Source organism: Etheostoma spectabile, chromosome 24 (genome assembly GCF_008692095.1).
Source record: "Etheostoma spectabile isolate EspeVRDwgs_2016 chromosome 24, UIUC_Espe_1.0, whole genome shotgun sequence".
NCBI classification, from domain to species: domain Eukaryota; kingdom Metazoa; phylum Chordata; class Actinopteri; order Perciformes; family Percidae; genus Etheostoma; species Etheostoma spectabile.
In genome coordinates this window covers 4,935,402-4,956,134 of record NC_045756.1, presented here as the reverse complement: position 1 = coordinate 4,956,134, position 20,733 = coordinate 4,935,402, and the positions used below count along the sequence as shown (strand labels likewise).

At 39.1% G+C, this 20,733-nt stretch overlaps 1 long non-coding RNA gene across 1 annotated transcript in view; it reads right to left on the bottom strand.

Annotated features, from left to right (window-relative positions):
- LOC116673996 (uncharacterized) overlaps window positions 1-14,300 on the bottom strand; it is a 35,665-nt gene extending 21,365 nt beyond the window's left edge. The window contains exons 1-2 of the long non-coding RNA XR_004327938.1: window positions 14,289-14,300; window positions 13,318-13,324 (exon numbers count right to left, since the gene is read on the bottom strand). This is a non-coding gene — a long non-coding RNA (uncharacterized LOC116673996). The remainder of the gene's footprint in view (window positions 1-13,317; window positions 13,325-14,288) is intronic.
- Between the last annotated feature and the right edge of the window lie 6,433 nt (window positions 14,301-20,733).

Here is a 20,733-nt window from a genome sequence, read left to right as displayed (position 1 = left end):
TTTACTTCAGTATTGGTTAAGGAGTACATGTTAGTGTAGATAAGATTAACATCTTTTTAATAAACTTTGAGATTTTTGCTGTCTTAGTTGTCTGTGGTCGTCAGCAACCACCTTTCATACTGCGCCGTTGACACAGAACTTGATCTTTGCTGCCACAGTACCTAATCAGTTGTTCTTCACCCTGTCCCTTTTGAGATTAATTTTTTTATTGGACTAAGAACACTGGTACTTGTGTGATTGGCTGTGTTATATTGTACTTATAAAGATGAAAAGTAAAGCAATAACCTACATAAAGTGAAAGGCTTCACACTGTCTTTTCCATAACTGGAGTCCATCAAGGTGTGAAAGTTATTAGCCTCTGAGCGGATATCCTATGACGACGTTCAACTCCAGCATTTGACACATCTTAAATGCCCTTCAAATCCCCTGTGTCAATGAGGCAGGTATTCATAGGCAATTCAGTTGGATCAAAAGGGCACCAAATCAGCCTGCATTTACACGGCGCATTGAAAAGGGGTGAGGGAAACTGGTAGGGAAATGTCTAAGATTGGCAAATGGCACGCTGAAAATTTTCCACAGGTAGAATATATGTATATATTTCACACTTTAATGCGGGCATTTTAAACACTTTGTGTTCTGTTTTGCTTGTTGGAAACAGAGCCTAAACACGGCCATACTTGACTATGACTTGATGTATGGTGCCAGGGTGATGTAAGGCCCTTTTTTAAAATCAACTTTGTATTGTTACACCGATAGTTCTCAAATGATTTATCCAGTAGACTTGAATCACCCTCGAGGGCATTGTTTCTTTTCAAGGGTGCGGGTCACGAAAGCATTGATACGAGTAACGTAAAGTAATACGTAGTCCGACAGGCAGACATCTCAGACCAATAAACATAAACAAGAGTTGCAGTGTTATGCAGTCTATGCAGAGATGAGGAAATGATCCTGACAATACCTATATTTCATGTTTAAATGGGAAAGCCATACACTTTCTGGTCAGTTTCAGAGCTAAATTCAAATGACCTTAAATGGTAGACCATTCATCCATAAAAACAATTCACCCATTTTCCCTAATTAAAAAAAAAAAAAAAAACATACATGAAAACTCTCCTGAGGATCCCATTTGAATCGACAAAATAAATAAAAACGTGCCTCTGACAGTGACTCATACGCTAAAGTGTGTCTTACCCATCTCTCTGTTGGAAGCTCCTCAGTGCTAATGATTTATGGTCGACACGTTCAGGCCTAATTGGATCTTTGAAATCCCTATCCCCTTTTTCTGAAGGGCTTTAATGACCGGGTGCTGCTATGCTACTTTGATGTGGTGCTCCAGCTCGACCCGCGCTTTCTCTCCACTAACAATGGAAACGTCCGCCATGTTCCCAAATAAACAAAGAAACGCACCCCCCTTACTCTTACATTAGCCTATAGAGATGCTCTGGCACACACCAACATCCACACGCAGAAAAATATATCCCCGGAGAGATGTTGCCAGGCAACAAAAAGCAGCCCCCACTTCCTCCCTCCCTCCTTTTCTTTTTCTTATATCATTCTTTTTTATTATATCAACGGTATAATCATTTTTTTTTCAAAGGTGAAAGATAGAGAAAGGCGACCGAGAGATCAAGTAAAAGCAATATCTCCCTCTGGTGCTGAATAATTGTTGTTTGGCAGACTGCATGTCCATGTGAGCTCATAAAAATATATATTGCATCTATTATTATGGTTTTGATGCTATTTATAGTCAGGATCCAAACTGTCAAGCTGCCTATAACAGCATGTTTTCAAATGTTTCATACAGTGATATCATGTCTTTCGATGTCGCAAAGGTAGATACACCCATTTAACCTTTTTTTTTTTGGGGGGGGGGGGTTATCAGCACAGCCAGTGTGGAAACACATCACATCTGAGGATCCATGTCATAATGCCGGAAATTACATGTTTGTCATTGCTGTCTGGCACAACTCAATTGACACTTCACTCAAAGACATGAAGATGCAGTAAACCCTTCTTACACACATATGGACTCACTGTGCTGCCATTTTCTTCAAACATGACATCACATTTTTTTTTTAAACATGGCAGCATGGAAAAAAAAAAAACTCCAATCTCCCCCTAAACTACCCACCAAAAACACAATGCACAATGTTCTAAAATTTAAAATCCCAGAAAACCAAATTTCCTAATTTAGCAGTATTTTTATGAAGATTTTGTTTTATATAGAACATTTTAGTTGATATGGCAAACCTGTTAGCATGAGCCCCTCCATGTACACACCCAGGAGTTGTGGAGCTACTTTAGCATTTCTTTTATTTCTAAGACTTTTACTCTCCTGTTTAGCTCTCTTTTTGTCCCGACTGAATGCAAACTGTCTCCTTGGCAACTAAATGTTCCACTAGATTCACCAGCAAGGTAACTTTGTCAGGTATTGTGTGCAGTGGGGTTTTAGATGATTCTTTTTGAATTTTCTTGGCTGCCTGCTGTGGCTGGAATTACATACAGTCATTTGATCCATTGTTACTTAAAAAAAAAATTGATTAGTGCTGCTTTAAGTTTGGAAGGGACTTTAAATCTTTGGGTGATACATGTAGTCTGGTTTTGCAATGATATCCAACCTGGAGAACCTCATAGATCCTATTCAACAGTCTCGCTATAATTTAGGCTCATAACAAAGGTGCATTTTTACATAAAACATTCACCTAGTGCAGCAAATGGCCGATGAGCAATGTCATTTAGCCAAAGAGGTAGCATTAGCGTTTTCTGCATATTTGACTTGTAACCCGTATTTATCAAACCATATTAAAATGTACCTTACCGATGGCGCTGCCTTCTTAGTCACCTTCAAATTTCCATTCCTAAATTAACCCTCTTATTAATACATAAAAATAGTCAGGTGGTTGTTCTCCCATTTTCAGACGTAAATGCAACCCTCCCGTGTCCTTGAGTCCTTGCCAATACTAATGATAAGCCTTGTTGTCTCTCCATTTGTTTTCCCTATGTCCTCTGCCGCATCGCGACACAATTGGAGAGAGATTACAGTTGTAGTGGGTGCCGCCTGTCACTGTACAAATGCCTGTCATTAATTTCACAGGCAGACGGCAATTTCAGAGAAGTGGATACGTTCTGATAATGACGCGACCTCTGTTGTGCTGTCAAGCTGGGCAGAGAAAAATCAGGTCAAAGCGGTGTCTTCTACTCATTCTAACTTTTTGTATGGGCTTGTTTGGATTTACATTTACAATTAAAAAATTGTGTCTTTTGTCAGACAGGAAATACTGTAGGCATATGTCTTTTGAAGGTGTAAAAGGGAGTGAAATTGAAGTGACAGAGGTGAGAATGAGGAGACAAATGAGTGAGAAAGTGTTAGATATTATCATTTGCTGTTTTATCATTTAAAAATTGCCACGGCCCTCATAAGCATGGTGTTCATAGGAGCTGTCAGCCACTTGTAGATTTGTTTCTCCCACTCGGAGAGCTGCTCACATTCATCCCCAGTCGTGTTTTCATCCAATGGGCTGTCTCCTCCACCCCCACTCCTCTCTAATAACTCAGTGTGTGTGATTGCATTAGCGCCATGATGAATGTAAAACCGGAACTCACTGCTGAGTGCATCATTCCAGATTACTCTGCAGACAACGCTCGCTGCAGATGTGACCGAGAGGAACGTGCTCTTTTTTTAACTATCTTGGCCACAGCGCTGATTTACATTCATTTAAATTTTTTTTTTATACTAAAAGCGAGGGCACCCAGCATCTAAATCCACGAGACATCTTCTTGCTGTCGCCGGCTGATAAGATTTGTGCCTAAACAGCCCAGCAGAAAATTTAGTAAGGCTTCACATATATTCTAATAAGAAATGTATATGAAATATCCTTAAACTGCTTTTGGGGTTTATTGAGCAATCTTTCCTCTCTGTTTCTTCCCTAGAGTCCAACCATCTCAACACATTTGCTGTACATACTGTAAATGGCATAAAAAAGTGGCCTTGGCATGAAAAGTGAAGCCAATGAGGAATTGCCTTCAACCTGCGTTCTTTCTGATGGCCAGCGCGGGGTGACACCACTGGTTGCAAAAAGAAGTCAGGTTCACTTGATTTATTACCTCACTAAACATTTTCTTATTAAATTGATGGTCTCAATCATTAGTTTCAAGTCTTCTTCAATACGGCATGATGTCTGGCTCTGAAAAAACAACATAGTGACGGCCAAAACCTTCAAAAATGGTAATCTACAACCAAATGAGTGAGGCCACAGTGGTTAAATCCACTTCTTTTATACGGCCCATGATCTACATTTATTTTAGGAGTTATCTGTAAGTTCCATTTCTGTCAGTTCTCTTCTACCTTTATCATTGGAGCATAACTTTTTACCTGCCGACACAAGTGTGTGTGCTTTGTGAAATAAACTACCACTTTGGCTTTTATTGACTTCCCTTTCCAAGTCTCCATACTTTACATGGTTTGGCCAAATATAATACAACATGATATATTTTTTTAAAGCTCTCTAGTGAGACACTTGACTGTGTATATATTTATGTTTGATATGGAAAATATGCATGCAGTACATTTAATAAATGTCTTGTAAATAGAAGTTAAATCAGCACACCTTGTGTTAAAAGTGTTTCTTATCTTTAAAAACAAGTGTTGCAAAGGGAACAGATGGGGGTCATCTTGTGATCAGGGTCTATATATACTGTATCTACTAGTCTTTTATTAGTAATAATCAGGAAAACACTGAGTGAGTCAGAATTCACTTGGCAGTTGTTGGTGTTTGCCCTATTTTTAATCTTTGCCTTTCTTTTAGAACACACACTCCGGGCATGATGCCTGTTTCTCTGTTACAGCACATCAGAGATAAATAATCCATTACACCTTTCAAGCTTTTACTGATACAACTGAGAAACTTGTCTCACAAATTTTCAAAACACGCCAAAAAGTACATCTGATTGTCTGCTCCACTTTGCCGTGCATTTTAATTGGCTATAAGTGTGGAGAACAACTGCGACCGCAGCAGTCAAAGTTGTAGCGCTTCAGTGGTCTGTCTGTGTTGCAGCAAGGCGGCGTTCCTCCAGTGCTCTGCAAATCTACAGCAGGCCTGACAAATCCTTATTAGGGGCTTCTACTGATCATCGTGTGTGTGTGTGTGTGTGTGTGTGTGTGTGTGTGTGTGTGTGTCGTGTAGTGTCCGTGTGTTGTGTGTGTGATGGGTGTGTGGTGTGTCGTGTTGGGTGTGTGTGTGTGTGTGTGTGTGTGTGTGTGTGTGTGTGTGTGTGTGTGTGTGTGGGTGGGGGGGGGGGGGTGTTGCACTACCGGCCAGGGAAGCCTATTTGACCAATAAACCAGGATATATTTGCTCTTTGTGTTTGTGTGTGCATGTGTCTGCCGTGTGGGTGTGAAAATATTTAGAATCCTCTTGACACCCAATTAGAGAGCAACCCGACATGACCTCCAACTTCAAGAAACACCAAAAGCTCACTTGAAACAACAATTTGGAACTGCTTGACAAAATGGCCTCACTAATGAGGATCTGTAAACATAACTTTATTCTTGCTGATTGGTATTTTAAAGAAAGAGAAACAACAGTGTGTGTGCAGACTGTATGCATTTAATTATCTTGCACAGAGACTGGACATTGTACCAGTGGTCATTTGACATTTAGACTATTTTTTGCCTGCCAAGGACGTTGTGTTTGAGCAGTTCAAAGTGATTTTCAGATTTGAATTTATGGCATTTACACATCTTGGGAAGCAGGTTCCTAAAGTTTTCTGGTTTATTGTAGCAGAAGTTGGACCCAAACTAAAACCTACTTGTGGAAAACCTGCCTGAACCCAACAAAAGTTAATTTTCAAAAAAGAGAGCCCCAATCCGAAGGGGAACCAAGAACGTCAAAATCTGATTAAAATAGACTCAGGGATAATTAGACCTGATTTAAAATACCTGAAGACCTCTACATCCCAACGTTTCTCCCACGGTACATCATAGTGCAATGCTTTCCTGAAATAGCAGGAATATATGCTAAAGCTGCCTCCAGATCATCATTTGCAGCTGTCCATACAGACCAAGCCAATCAGGCGGTGACCTTAAAAACACTCACCTTTACATATCAAATGTAGTATGTGTGTGGGGTGTGTGGTGTGTGTGTGGGTGTGTGTGTGTGTGGTATGTATGTAGTATGTATGCATAATAGTATGTATGTGTGTGTGTGTGGTGTATATATATATTATATATATATATATAATATATATATAATATATATATACATAAACACAAACACACACACCACCACACACACACCACACACACACACACCCACACAACACACACACAACGGTCAAAGTTTGGGTTCACATAAAAATTTTTATTCCTCCCTTATAGACATAATACCAGCTGATCTGATTGGGTGGCTGATATTTAATGCAATATTACATTGCCCCTTATCAGAAACCATTCACCCAATGTTCCAAAGGCACATTCTGTTTACTAATCTGATACATTTTAAAAAAACAATAGAAAAACATTGGCGAATCTTTTTGCAATTATGTCAGCACATAATGTAATCTGAAAACTGCTGCCCTGATTAAAAAAACAATGAACTGATCTCAGCTGGTATTCTGTTACAATGAGTGCAATGGAAATTTGTGGTGACCCCAAACTTTTGACCGGTAGTGTGTTGTGTGTGTGTGGTGTGTGTTGTATGTATGTGTAGTATGTGTATGTGTGTGTGGTGTATATATATATATAATATATATTATATATATATATATATATATTATATATATATATATATATTATAATATTATAATAATATATATATATATATATTATATAATATTCTTCCTTATTCAGGTCATATTAGGTCATAACTACAAGGGTCGTTGGGGAACATATGCCAAAGAGCCATCTTTGTAAAGCATGGAAGAAGAATTCATGAGGATACTAGTATAGTATACGCACGGTGCACACACACACACACACACACACACACACACACACACACACATAACATCACAATAACAGATCACAAAGTCTTCCATGTCATGTTTAGTTGATCATCTTTATAGGCATATCTTCCTTAAAAGAAAGTAAAAAAGTAGATTTTTTTGTGATGAATCAGAAGTGGTTGGCCTTTGTCCTCAGCTGCCATAGCTGCCATGTCAATCCTTTACGCTGAGCAATGAAAAGCTCCGTCAGTCTTTGTAAGTTGTCTTAAATTTGCTTACGCTTTTTCAAATCAACTTTCATTTGTCAAGCGACTCAACTGGAGTAGTGGCCACTTTGATTACATTTAAAGCTGATATTTTAGGTGACATGTCCTTATTTTAACACATATTCAAACTTTAATTCTGTTACTAGCTGAGAGATTTTATGGCAGCACCTCTAGAAAATGATTGTTGTTTTTTTTGATTGAAGTAGGACTCTGCAACTTACTGATATGACAAAAGTAAAACTCCCCAGAACCTTGACCCTGTCCACTCCAGTCCAGTCTGGCCGCTCATTTTCCCATTATTCGCGTTAATGAAAACAAAGAAAACGAGTGATCAAAGCAGCCCCAGGAGTTCCCATGGCCACAGCCTTTAGATCACAGAAGATGAGCAGGTCTGCTGGAAGAAGGGCGGGATGTGGTCGGGGGTGGTGGATGAAACGGAATTTGAAACAGTCAAATGGAGATCAACTCTGCTGATCCAGCTTTTTGATCTCTCTCTGGGCTGCTCCTTGAAATATATGACTCCACACAGTGCGGCATGAGGGCACTGAATATATCTATCAGCTCTCATATACGCTCCGTCTATACAAACAGATATGCAACCGCACAGGCGTGCTTACAGTTTGCAGAGCCTGTCTTTTTCACATCCACTTTTGCTCCTACATGTACATTATCACTCGCATCCAGATGAAATCACAGTTTCAGCCCTGGTTTCTGTTTTTGTAATGTAGATTCTTTGTATGTTTGCCACAAAAAATGTGATTTATATGTACAATATGCAACTTTTCACCTTGAGGCAAGGTATTGCTTGCATATCTGCATCCATAAAGTAATCAAAGAAGCTGACAGCGGATGCATCTGCAATTGAAATAGCAATACCGCTGTTTGCTGTTTTGTTTTTAACAATTCTGATTCACATTTAGCTGTGCGGCTTGTTTCACAGTGACACAAACTGAAAGTGTGTTGTATTCAATTTGGATTCATTGCTATGTAATCTATGAAAAAAACGTTATAGCTAATAATAATAATGTGAATATTGACTTGTTATGATCTTTCATTGGCATGAAATTCAAGAGACTAAAAGGCCATGACACTGTAATTAATCAAGCTTTTGTTAAAAACGTAGTAATGGAATGCAGCACCCACAGGCCTCTGCACAAACACAAACAAGACAACGCTGCATGAATTCATACCCACACTGTAAATACACAACTGTACACACACACACACATTGTACATACGCACCCACATGCTGTACACCCTCACACATACTATGCATGATTATTAGAGTGCTTAAAGTTGCTGACTGACCACTGTTTAAATCAACCTGTGTGTCCAAGCAGCAGCTCCCATCCGCCTAATCCATCAAAGCTCCCCGAGCGTCACACCTTCACAAAGTCAGCCGTTGTAGCCTGGGCTCCAAGTCAATAACACCAGAGATGATTACAAAAGAGATTATAAATAGTTGTTGGAAGTGCTTTTTTTTTTTTTTGGCACTTTTGTTAGGACGGCTGATGCCAGATCACAGGCCAGCGTCTCTTTGATGGCCACATTCATAGAGATGTTAGAAAAAATAAATTAATTGCATTATGGCTGCTTTATATTGCTTCACAGTGGAGTTCCTTGAAAGAAAATCAAACCACATAAATAAATTCAATTAATTATAACAGTAATAATAATTTAGATTGTTTTTATTTTCCCAACTGAAGACAATCATGAAAATGCAATCAATGACTTGAGCCATGAAAGGGTTCACCATGTACGTGTAAATCAAGATGCATTGTGACTTAAAATCCTTATACTGTTTCTTTAGGCAACCGATTGCTAATTTAAATCTTACCCAACTTGACTTTCAGGGTTTCTCCTGCTCACTTTGAGACAAAATTTGTGTGTCTTGTCAAAAGAAGCACAGATATATAGAGAAATAATTGTATTTCAGAATGTGTATCATCAAACCCAAACCTCATCATCATATGATCTCAAAGGCAAACTCAGTATTCATATATCAGCACATGTAATAAGTGCTGGCCCTGCAGGACTGTTGTTGCTGGAAACATTACCAAATCAGGCATGCAACACAAGAAGCACAGGGTGGCTCATTGACAGCACTTATAATAATAATAATAGATGTTTATTTGTGTTGCTGCAACAGACACCCGGTGTTAATAAATGTCTGCATTCATCTGGCAATAACAGTCACAACAGGCTGCAATCATCAATATGGATTGGCGTGCATGTCATGTGTAAGGGTGTCGGCAATAAAGCTTCCGATGGAAATTATGCTTTAAAACCCATGTGGGGTAACAGTTTGTTGAGATTCAACAATTTCAATCTCATAATGAAACAACACTCTCTGAAAAGGTTCAGAGCTTTGCTGAATTTGAAATTGATCATTTTAATGAATTTCACATTTGCATTTAGCCATTTGTAGTTTGTCCGTGACAGAAAAAAACATTGGTAGACTTTTTCTTTGCCAAAACAGTCCTCTATATTTCTTACATTAACAATGCAGATTTGTTGTGGCACCTCTCAGTGTATTACAGTGTTGGAAGCACAAAACAGATGATGCATGCGTGAAATTTGGTTACCCAAACTAATGAAAGTTGGGTGGGAATTTTGAAGGAAGCTGTTTTGTTTTGATGTGATGTGGGGGGATTAGACTAAAAGACTAGATAATACAACCACTGTGACATTATTTGGATTTGGTATGAAATAAGAAGCCTGTGAGAAGCTCCTGCTAGAAAAATAAATAAATCAAAGTTTATTTTTCAAAAAGTACATGGTGAAGATATATGAAATTATTTTTATAGCTTTGGAAGGGAATGTTGCCCTGGAACAGGTTGGGGTTAAGTATGCTCAACAGGTATGGTCACATAAGTCCTTCACCCAGGACCGATGATTCAGGGGAAACCTCATTAACCAGCAGGTTATCCTGTAGCCTAATAAATTAGGAGCCATGCCAATTTCAGTTGGCACCAGGAGAGGGACCTCAGACCTCCTGATCCGCAGTCGAACGTTCGGCCTCTGAGCTACTCTACATGCATCAGGCTGGAGACATTAAACCTATGAGCCAATTCAAAAATGCATTGCATCATACACACTCAGGACAGCACAGTATGTGTGTGATGCAGTGCATTTTCAAAATGATCTACTTACTGAGACACTTGGGTTTTGTCATTTCTTTTAATGATGTCCTTATTATTCCTCCACAAAAAACACTGGATTGTAATATATTATATGAATACTGGAGATGTCCTGGCTGATCTTGAGGATCTGTACTGGGTCCGATCCAGGCTTATGTGGAGTTTTTTTTTTTTTTCATCCTTATCAGCTTGTTGTTTTTGCTGCTCTCCTTTATGACAGCTGGGCTCTATACACGGCGAGCCCTTCGCTGCAAATGCGTGTGAGATTTACAATGTGAATGTAAAAAATGATGTGGGTGGACCAGTGCGAGTTACTTTGACTTCTGACACCCGGATTGGAAAAGTCTATCTATCTATCTATCTATCTATCTAACCATCCATCTTTTTTTTGCCAAATGCTAATAGTTGACTTGTACGTTACGTTTTTATGTGCATTGACTTTGAACTTTCTATCATAAACTTGGATATTTTCCAACTCATCTTTTAAACTGATGATTTAATAGGGATAAAAAAAACTCAGTCCCCATTGGCAGTTCATTGTCAATCTGCAAGTTGATCCAGTCTCCACACAATTAGATCAAAGTTTTTCTGGTTGACTGAAGTTGCCAATAACTTTTGAGTCAGTAGGAAAATTGCCTTCAGTTAACTAAGCCTCAATCTCGGATATCGGTCTGATGGTCATTTAGCCTCTTAGGGCAACGGCCAATAATTCTGATGTTCAGGTCCCCCAAGACCAATACTCACTCAAATCTATTGAGCTTGGCTTATTCCGGTGATAGCCAGATTATACAGATACTGCATTTGTATGGAAATACATGTTTAGAGATATTAACCAAGCCTAAGTACTAATTTATACTCTTTCGTAAAAGTTCAAACCCTGCAGTGGCTATCAGTAACCCTCATCTCTCTACAACCTGTCATTCATTGCTTTATTTACTAAAGTATGCCTAAGAATGCACACTTAAACTTCTGAACTACATTTAGTAATTTGACAGGGACACAACAAAGCCTTACAATGCAATTATTTGGTAAACGTCTCTGTTTGCGTGCAGGTCATGGAGGAGAGGGAGAGGTGAGTATGCTGGCAGAATGCTGACAGATTGGATGAGCCCCCTGATCCTGCCCTCCCGCAGGGAGGGTGGGTGGGTGGGTGTGTGTGTGTGTGTGTGTGTGTGTGTGTGTGTGTGTGAGAGAGAGAGAGAGCTCTGGTTCACAACATATTAGCATCAGTAGTTTGGTCTTCACTGGGGAGAGGATGTGTCCAATTTGCACCTTTGCAGGGGGTGTGGACGTTGCACTCTGAATACCTAAGGACAAGCTATTAATGCTTTGTTTAAACTAGGCATACAGATCTGGACCTTGTCCATCTTTTGTCACACAGCTGCTTGCAAACGTTTACTTCATACACTCATGCTCTTTTCTTTTGTCTATCACTGTGTTAAGTTGCTGTCCCGGCACAAATATCACTTGAAATGGTGTTTGTTTTAATCTCTACGGGTCATCAGCGGAGTGGGGCTAACAACAGAGCAAAGTGAGTGTCACGACAAAATGATATACACTGTGTAACCACAACTATAAAATACATACAAACCTTACACATGCCACATCTGCTTAAGTATCACTCAAACCGGTTGAAGTATTTTGAAGTGCGAGTTTGTGTGTGTGTGTGTAAACTTAAGCGGCACTTCACGTATATCATCAGGAAAAACGTGCATTCACTTTCAAGGCCACCTCAATTGTCTGTGGAAACAAAGGAAGCTCACTTCAAATAGAGGCAATATTTCACAACCAATCTCAGGGCTGGGGGAGACAAGTGCCCTTGCATGTGGAGGCACAGAGGAGGAAAAGCACAGCACTAACTGAAATATCTCTTCTGTATCTGTCAGAATATCCTCTTTTACAAAGAAAAACATATTGGCTTAAAGAATCTTGATGAATATATTAAGCTAGCTGCTACATAGATGATTGATGGCACTAGAGCAGCTTTAAAAAGTAAACTGGAGCTAAGTTGGCAGAACAAGTTAGCTGAATATAGGAGCATTGTTGGTGGTTTGATCCCCGGCTCTTCTGGTCATCTTGTCGAAAGGGTCCTTGGACAAGTTAAACCCCAAATTTCTCCAGTTGTACGTGTATGATAAAAGAAATACAGGTGGCTTTGTACAAAAGTTAGTATTGTCAATATCATTAGTGTCCATTTCGTTTTGATGTATACAAGATGCAGCCATTTTGCTACTTTTTTACCAAAGAAAAGAAGATAGAATAGATAGAAAAGAAGAAGAAAGATATTGTATTGCAGAAATTTATAAACTCCTGATGTCTCCAACTCTGAATTACATTAAACGACATTGACAGTTTTTTTTTTTTTTTTTCTTTTTTTTTTCTCCTGTTTGGCTGCTCAGACTTACAGACTGAACAAGACCACAACAATGCAGTGTTGGACTCATGTTATTGTGACTTTCAGATGGTTCTGTCTAGTATATGATGCTACTCTTGCTATTACAAAAGCGCTGGTCAATATAAAAATACAATAGTGTAGTTTCCAAAATTGTAAAAGAGTTTGAAGTGGCATAAACTAGCAATGAAGATCATCTGCAGTGTAACAAGCTGTGCTGTGTGGGGTGTCTGCTTCATAAATATGGGAACAAAATACACATTTGTTTAAGTGCTAGTTACAAACCAGGGAGAAAGGAATGCAAATAGTGTGTGTCATACATATCTTTTGCTTTTTTTCTGATCGCTAGCAGCTTCAAGCAAGTCAATATTCATTAGGTTAGGTTGCAGTATGTTAAATGTTTTTTGTTTTCCAATAAGGACAACTGTGAGAGGGATGAACCTTCTCAAAAGTATACTATGTACACACAGTACACTGACCAGAACAAGCTGTCTTAGATGTGTTCTGGAGCTTCCTTTTGTTGTAATTAGTTTTACAACAAAAGTTTTCCTCAGGCAACAAAACTCTTTAACACTACTGAACGCCTGTCTTGTTATTTTCTTTAGCGTGATCAGTTATTACAGTAGACAGTAACATTACAATCCAACATCTGCAGTATGGAGCGGATACCCTTGAATGCACATGTGCATCTGAGACTTGGTCTCTTTCATCCATCCCATCCAGGTAATGGAGGAGAACTACTTTTCCTTTAGCTATATCTGTATAAGTAGATCACGTTGCTTCTACTAAGCCTTACATGTATGCTACAGCAAACCATAAAAATGACCATTTTGGAGGTTCATGCATTTATGTGAGAAATACATTGAGATATTTCCATGGTTATGTTTCTGCTCAGTGCAGTTTGCTTACTCTTTCTCTAAGCCTTCCACATGCACTTGCACATTTCTCTTTCCTCAAGGTTTACATGCGTCATATACTGTTGTGCAGTATAAGGCGTCATCTGTGCTTAATTGACAAAATCTGTAACCTGAACAACCTCCCATCTCCAACAAAATGACTCCACTTTGTTCCTGTATCTCTGTGTGTCAGCTTCTTTTTTTTCACCTGCACCACTTACACACCCCTGAATTAGCTTTTCAACCACGCTGACCCCACCAAGATCAGGGTGTAAATTCAATGGCACAGTGGGGAACGTGTGTATTTTTTTGTCTTTGGGCCTGTCTGAGTGCAAAATGCTCTCATATTATTTCCAGGTTCCATTTCCTGTGTCCTAGTTCTGCCTTTTGAGTGTGTTTATGTTTGGGTTGTGGGACTCATTCGCGCAGGAGGAAGTGAATGCGACTATTGCTGTAATGATTAATGGGGGAAACTTGTCAGTGCTGATTCCATTCGGATAATAGTAGCCAGGCGAAAAAAAAGCAATCTCAGTTGTCGCTCTTTTCTGCACAATTGATCCGAAAGGAGAAAAAAAAAACGGTGAAACATGGAAAGTTCTCAATTTCTGAGCCAGTGTTTTGATTCTATTACAACACACATGCACACTTAGACACACATTTTCCAAAGCACAGCAGATCCTTGGGAGCTCATGTTTTCTGAGGAGAATAAACCAACTTTGCGCTGCCACAAACTTGCAGAAGCTACTTTTATATTCCAGGCTGATTGATCTGGGCATTCAACATCTGGCATTTCCACATTTTTTTGCCCTTTTTAATTAGCTGCTGATGCTGACATAATTAGTTACCACAGATGGACCGTGGATGTCTGGCTGACGCTATCTTACTCACGCAGCCTCGCCGTGCATTCACAGATTTTGTATTGTGACATCGCTCAAAGGTTTTTAAATCTGAACAGCCTTCATTTTTTCTGGATCATGTTGCTATACGGTGAACAACAGCTGCATTAACAAAACTCACAGTCATTGTTAAAACCCACTTCATGCATTCATCCAAATACCAGTGGGAAAAAATGTTCTCTGTCTGTAGGACATACTAAATCAGATGACTATATTTCATCCCAAGTATTATTTCCTAAGGTGCATTTTGAATTGCTTTATTTATATTCACACTGGCTGATTATTACCAGCCAAGACGGAGTTTATTTATTTTCACCTGTCCAAATAAATAATCAAGACAATCGCCAGTTTACATGCACCAACAGGTGTGCTGCAGCAGCTCAGACTTGGACTGATTAAGAAAAACAAAAAACTTGCCAAGCAGTTCTGAAGTTCTTTGATATTTTCCTCCAGACGTACAGTTTAGAGAGGAAGTTTTATTATTTGAACAGATGTGGACAAGATTAAGACATCTGTCTGTTTATGTCTCTTTCTCATTTAAGACACAATAACAATTCTAGTGCAAATAGACAAATCTATAGCAGGAATCCATCAACCATTTGGAAAATTCGGCGACCACAACTGATCCTGAGATTGGTGGACTGCCACTGAAATGCACTCAACTGTGGATATGATAAATGCACTTATTATTCTGCATTTTGGAAGGATTATGTGAACTCAACAATTCATTCTCTACTGATGTGCAGCTATTTGCTTTTTGGTTACTTATATAAAGTAGGCAAAACATATATCATTTGCCAAGGGAAGGCTTCAGTCACTACAGCACTTTGTATTTCTCACAACTTAACTTTGAATTCTGTTTGCAATTCTTTCAGCAGCAAATTACTGTACAAACTACGTCACCATGTATTTGCTAAATATCTGGCCGAAAAGTGCGTTGTGTGGCAATAAACCAATCTAATTGGAGTGTTATCCTAATAGCTTTATTTATGATTATTCACTCCTAGGATCCAGCACCCAGCCTTCAATGTCTTCTAAGTATCCACATGAGTTGAGCACATCCAGTCTAATTTTTTTCTGCTAAATATCTAGCGTTCTATTGTTTACACTATTTAGCCGTCACTATAAATTAGAAATGTTAAATTTTTCTTGTGCTTTAATCTATTATTTCTTCACTGTGTAGCAGACTAAACTGTTTATCCTGCAGCAGGTATGCTATTTACTGAGAATATTTGTATTACTGCCTGGAAATGAATCCAAATGATGGGTAATCACAGCCTACATTAAGTCTTGCATATATGTTGGCAAAAAAAACAACTAATGGATGACACAATTAAATTGTTAACAGTATTTTGTATGGCGGCCTCGACAGGATGCATGTGTAGCCAGTTTAATATGCATTGCATTTGATAGGGATATATGATGCGGGAAACATGAAAATGGACAAATGCTCATTGTAAGGTTGGCTATGCATTAGGAGAAAGCATGTTGTCACAAAAGGAAGAAAAACAAAAAGCGCGCGCGCACACACACACACACACACACACACACACACACACACACACACACACACACACACTTAATTAACACAACAATACATGACTATACAAGCTGAAAAAGGGAAAAAAAATCAATATTAATTTGACCGTGTTGGTTTTATAAAACCAGACAAAAAAAGAAGTGTGTTTTTAAATTAGAAATGTTTCTAAATTCAGGGTATTATCTGCTCAGTGATGAGACACCAGGAGTCAAACTTACCAGGTAGAAAATCTGCAGAACAAGAGAACTCAGTTCGGAATGTAAATTAAGTATGATACTAAAAAGAAAATCCTATTCTTGAAGTCATTGAATTGGAAGTGAGAAAGACGAGACTTCTAATAAGCAGTATTTCTCATCTTTCTGACTGACTGAGCTTTTTCCTGTTGGAAACAACAAGACACTAAACACAGAACTTCTTAAATAAATAATTAAAGTTCCTTGAAATGGAGGACCATAATTTTACTGCAAACTGTTATGATCTGAAAAAGATTCTGACACCGAGTAAAATCTCAACAATGAAACCCACAATGTTTGTCACCAAACTTATTTTTAATGAGGACTCAGTTGACTCAATACTAGCCTGACAATTAGAGCCCTGGCAGCCAATCAAGGCTCTTATTGGCTGCCTTGAGATTTGCAATGTTTTCTTGCTGCATTGTAGACCACACAAACCATAACAATATGGATTATTACATCAATTATTATCATCCAGTTATATCTTGCATAGTTTCATAGTATGCCTTGATGTTCTTTGTATGCTGTAGCTGTAAAAATACTTTGAACAGTCACATAAGACGACTTTCAGATTCAACAGATGGTGTTCACTTGTTGGTGGTTAGGGTTATGTGATTGCATGACCACATTGACCATAAACCCCATGTAAAACCTTTTCCTGACCATAACATGTTTGGGTCTGTCCCTAAATAAAAATTAAATACACAAATGACATGGGAATGTTCATGCCAACGGGTCCTCTCTTCGGCCTAGAGCTGTTATAAATGTTACTGTTATCTGGAACAGCAGACCCATTATTAAGTCATTGTGCAATATTAATTAACTTATCAAAATGTATCACTGTGACTGAACCCGAAAAGCTGAGGCAAGTGGAGATTGGCTCGCGTTATGTCTTTCACTTGAATTCTGATGACTTAAATAACATAAATAAGTCCAATTGGGATTAGTGATTAAGCATGAAAGTAAAGGTTAGCAGTGGAGGCTGCAGAATCTTTTTCCACTAATATGAATCTATAACTAAGTGCATCAGACCTCCATCAATCAGGACATGGAACAATGTTTTAGGATTTTTTTTAAGGAGTATTGTGAGCAATTACTTCAAGGTTTTGCTAAACAGCTGTAGGTTGTATGGTAACACTAAAGAGCATGGCACAGTCCCCACACTATTTCTCTTCACTTTGGGTTTAACCAATTAACAGCATTTTCACACACACTCTCCAATTTAATTAATACAAAACGGGAAATGTTAACATTAAATGTTAATAATAGTCAGCAAGCACAGTATAATGTGCTTCATTTAGAATGAGTCATGTCATTTTGGTGCAAAACTACACATGAAAGACCATGCTGAAAGACAAAGGTTATGTGAACAAAATTAAAAAGGTTACAGTGCACAGCAAAAATTCCTTTGCTTATGAAACATTTAACTTAGTGAACAAAATGATTTGCAGAAGATTGTCATACATTTCTTAAGTTTCCCTGACAATCTTAGGCAGAATTTAAGGTCTACCCTCCCCTCCCCAAAAAAAGGTGTGTGTATGTGTGTATATATACAGGTATATATCATTTTTATCTTCTTTTAAATTAGATGTTTAGTGGGGTTATGGTCTGCTGTCTGCAGAAGGTAATCCTTGCAGGTTGGCTCTTCCTGAACTGTAAATAGGCCCGGCATAGCTCTGATGCATGTTTATGCTTTTGGCATGCCACTGAAGAAAAAAGTCAAGTTGTCTTTACAACATTAAGTATTCTAGTACAGAGCATATGTTCTTTTTAATTTATTCTGAACCATTGCTTATTAAACTCTCATAACCTGCTCAGAATACTTGTTCAAACTTAGACTCATCTGTAGACAATCAAACTATTATTCAGATGTTTCCCTCTGTGGCACAAACCTCTGTTCCTTAAGGTCCCATGACATGATGCTTTTTGGATGCTTTTAAATAGACTATAGTGATCCCCTAATACCATATTTGAAGTTTCTTTTATATAGACCTTAGTGGTCCCCTAATACCATATCTGAAGTCTCTTTCCCAAAAGTCAGCCTTGGTGCAGAATCATAGCCACTAGAGCCAGTCCCACAATGACCTTTCCTTAGGAGGTGCCATTTCTAAGCCTGTAGCTTTTGAGGGGGTGGGGGGGGGGGGGGGGGGGAGGCTTGGGGTTATGGCCTTGACCAACTGCCACTTTGCTTGTTTGACAGCTATGATGTCTCCCTCTCACGGATGGGCCAAATTCTCTGGGCAGGCAAAGCAGAGAAAGGGGAGGTAGCTACCTTTGCGAAAATGAAAGCTTAGATGAGCCCCTTGGGGCCCATTTTCTCAAAGGCAGAGCAGGATACCCAGGGCTCAGTTTACACCTATTCCCAATTCTAGCCACTGTGGGACCATTGGCAGGCTGGGGGAACTCTTGCAACACGTATTGGCAGGAAGTGCAAAGGTTGTCTGGACTGTCAGAGAGGACACTGCAAGACGACGTTCAGGCAAAAAAAAAAAAAAAGTATCCTGGATTGCTTTTGCATTCAATCATGTAACCATTGAAGGATATTAAATGGGACATTGAACCTAGTACGCACATAACACATGTTGTACAAGCCTTGTTCAAATCTTAGACTCCCACATTTAAAAACACCCGTGGGCTGTTTTTCAACCACTGCGTGAGTGGGGCCGTGTCAAGTGTGCTCAAGAGCCGCAGCTGGTGTAAGAGACAAATGCTTTCTGTTTCAAAGAGCCCATCAAAGAGATACTGACGGGACTAAAATTTTACTTCTACAAAGTTGTTGACTGTCGTATTCATATTCCTCCAGTTCCAGAATAACATCCAAAAACAGGAATCCTTGTCTAATTGGTGCTCATTGTAACCTTGAAGGAAGCAACATGGTCCAGTTAAAAAAATAGGCTCAGTTGCCTTAGTTGAACGGATTTTACCTTTCAGGACGGTAGGTCACTGCAATCCTCTGTCCTCATCAACACTGCATTGAGAATAATTTCTATAACTTTTTAAACTATGTCACTGTAAGGTTTACCATTTGAAATTGAAATGCTAAGACCAAAACACTGAGATGGGCATAGAAGGATAAACAGGATATCACAACATTCAGCAGGTGCTAGTTTAAACATTGACTTTAGCTCAGCAAACTGTGCATTAATTATGTATTTGTCTTTTCCATTAGTTGTTTGCCTTCGGTTGGTGGTGTGCAGGTATTGCAAATGTCTCCATATTTGACGGATAAGCACTCCTTAAACCAGGAGAAACAATCAATAAAATCAACTGGTGTAATGTTGGGCTGATTTGAAACACACACATGCTGCCTGCATTCTGCTGCACATGGCTGCAGCGGATTCTCTGGAGTTTGCATCAATATATCAATTCTGAAAAAACGCTTCCATTAGGAAAAAAAAGCCCCTAGTTTGATTGAAAGCATGACTCCAAACCTAATGTGCCTGGGTTCAGCTGTAGAGCTAAGCAACAGGCAAAGACTGATCAATACTTCCTCAATGTCTCACCTAACATCTCCAGTCATATAGCATGTCAGGGTATAATGTAGCAAGGATGATGTATGTTGTTGTTTCAAGGCTTAAGCAATGTGCCCCGCTTTTCTTTTAGACTGCTGCTGGTCCAAATGTCCCCTATGAAGTTTCTAGTACTGAGGAACTAAAGTAGGCATTAGGATGAACTCCTCAGATACCTTAGTCCCCTCAGGCAGAACAAAAAAGTCCTATACCCACAGCAATTTAACTTCAGCGGTCAATGAAGTGTCAACTTTCTTCAATTATTAGTTACTTGTTAGTTACTAGTTAATTTTTACAATGGCCCAATCCCAAAGTCCAGACTCACGGACTTTGGGGCGCATTCTCGCAAAATTTGTAATGGCTTAGGGTTGTTCCATTGTCAAATTTCAAAGGGCGTCAGGGTGTAAGTGCACATTTACCGAGCCCTTTTTTGTTAGTCTGCTTTGATGCACACTTGCATGACATTTGCTGCCATAAATCTAGAAATTAAAAAGGTAAACAGCACAACACACGACCACGGAACACAAAGGAACTGTTGTCCCGCTTCTAAAACAAGAGTTTGAATAAATTTGGAATCAAGCAGCCGTGTTTTGTGACAAAATTCCCAAACCTACAAGTGTAAGCCACATCTTTTTTTAGGAAATATGATCTGGTGAAGTGCTTTCTCAGTCCCATTTATACCTATCTGAGCCCATGTGGCCTCACACACTCACTCAATTCACACCCTTCATTTAAGTCTGTGAGTCTTTAGTCCTTAGTCCTCAGGGCTCACTTTGGGATTGGGCCAATGTCTCTGCCATCATCCACTCCAATTACCTGCTGCCATGACTACCGCTCATCTTTGCTTCTCTTTTCTTATCTCACAATTCCTGTTGCCAGTCAACCTAACATGCTGTCTTCTTTAGCACCTGTAAATCAC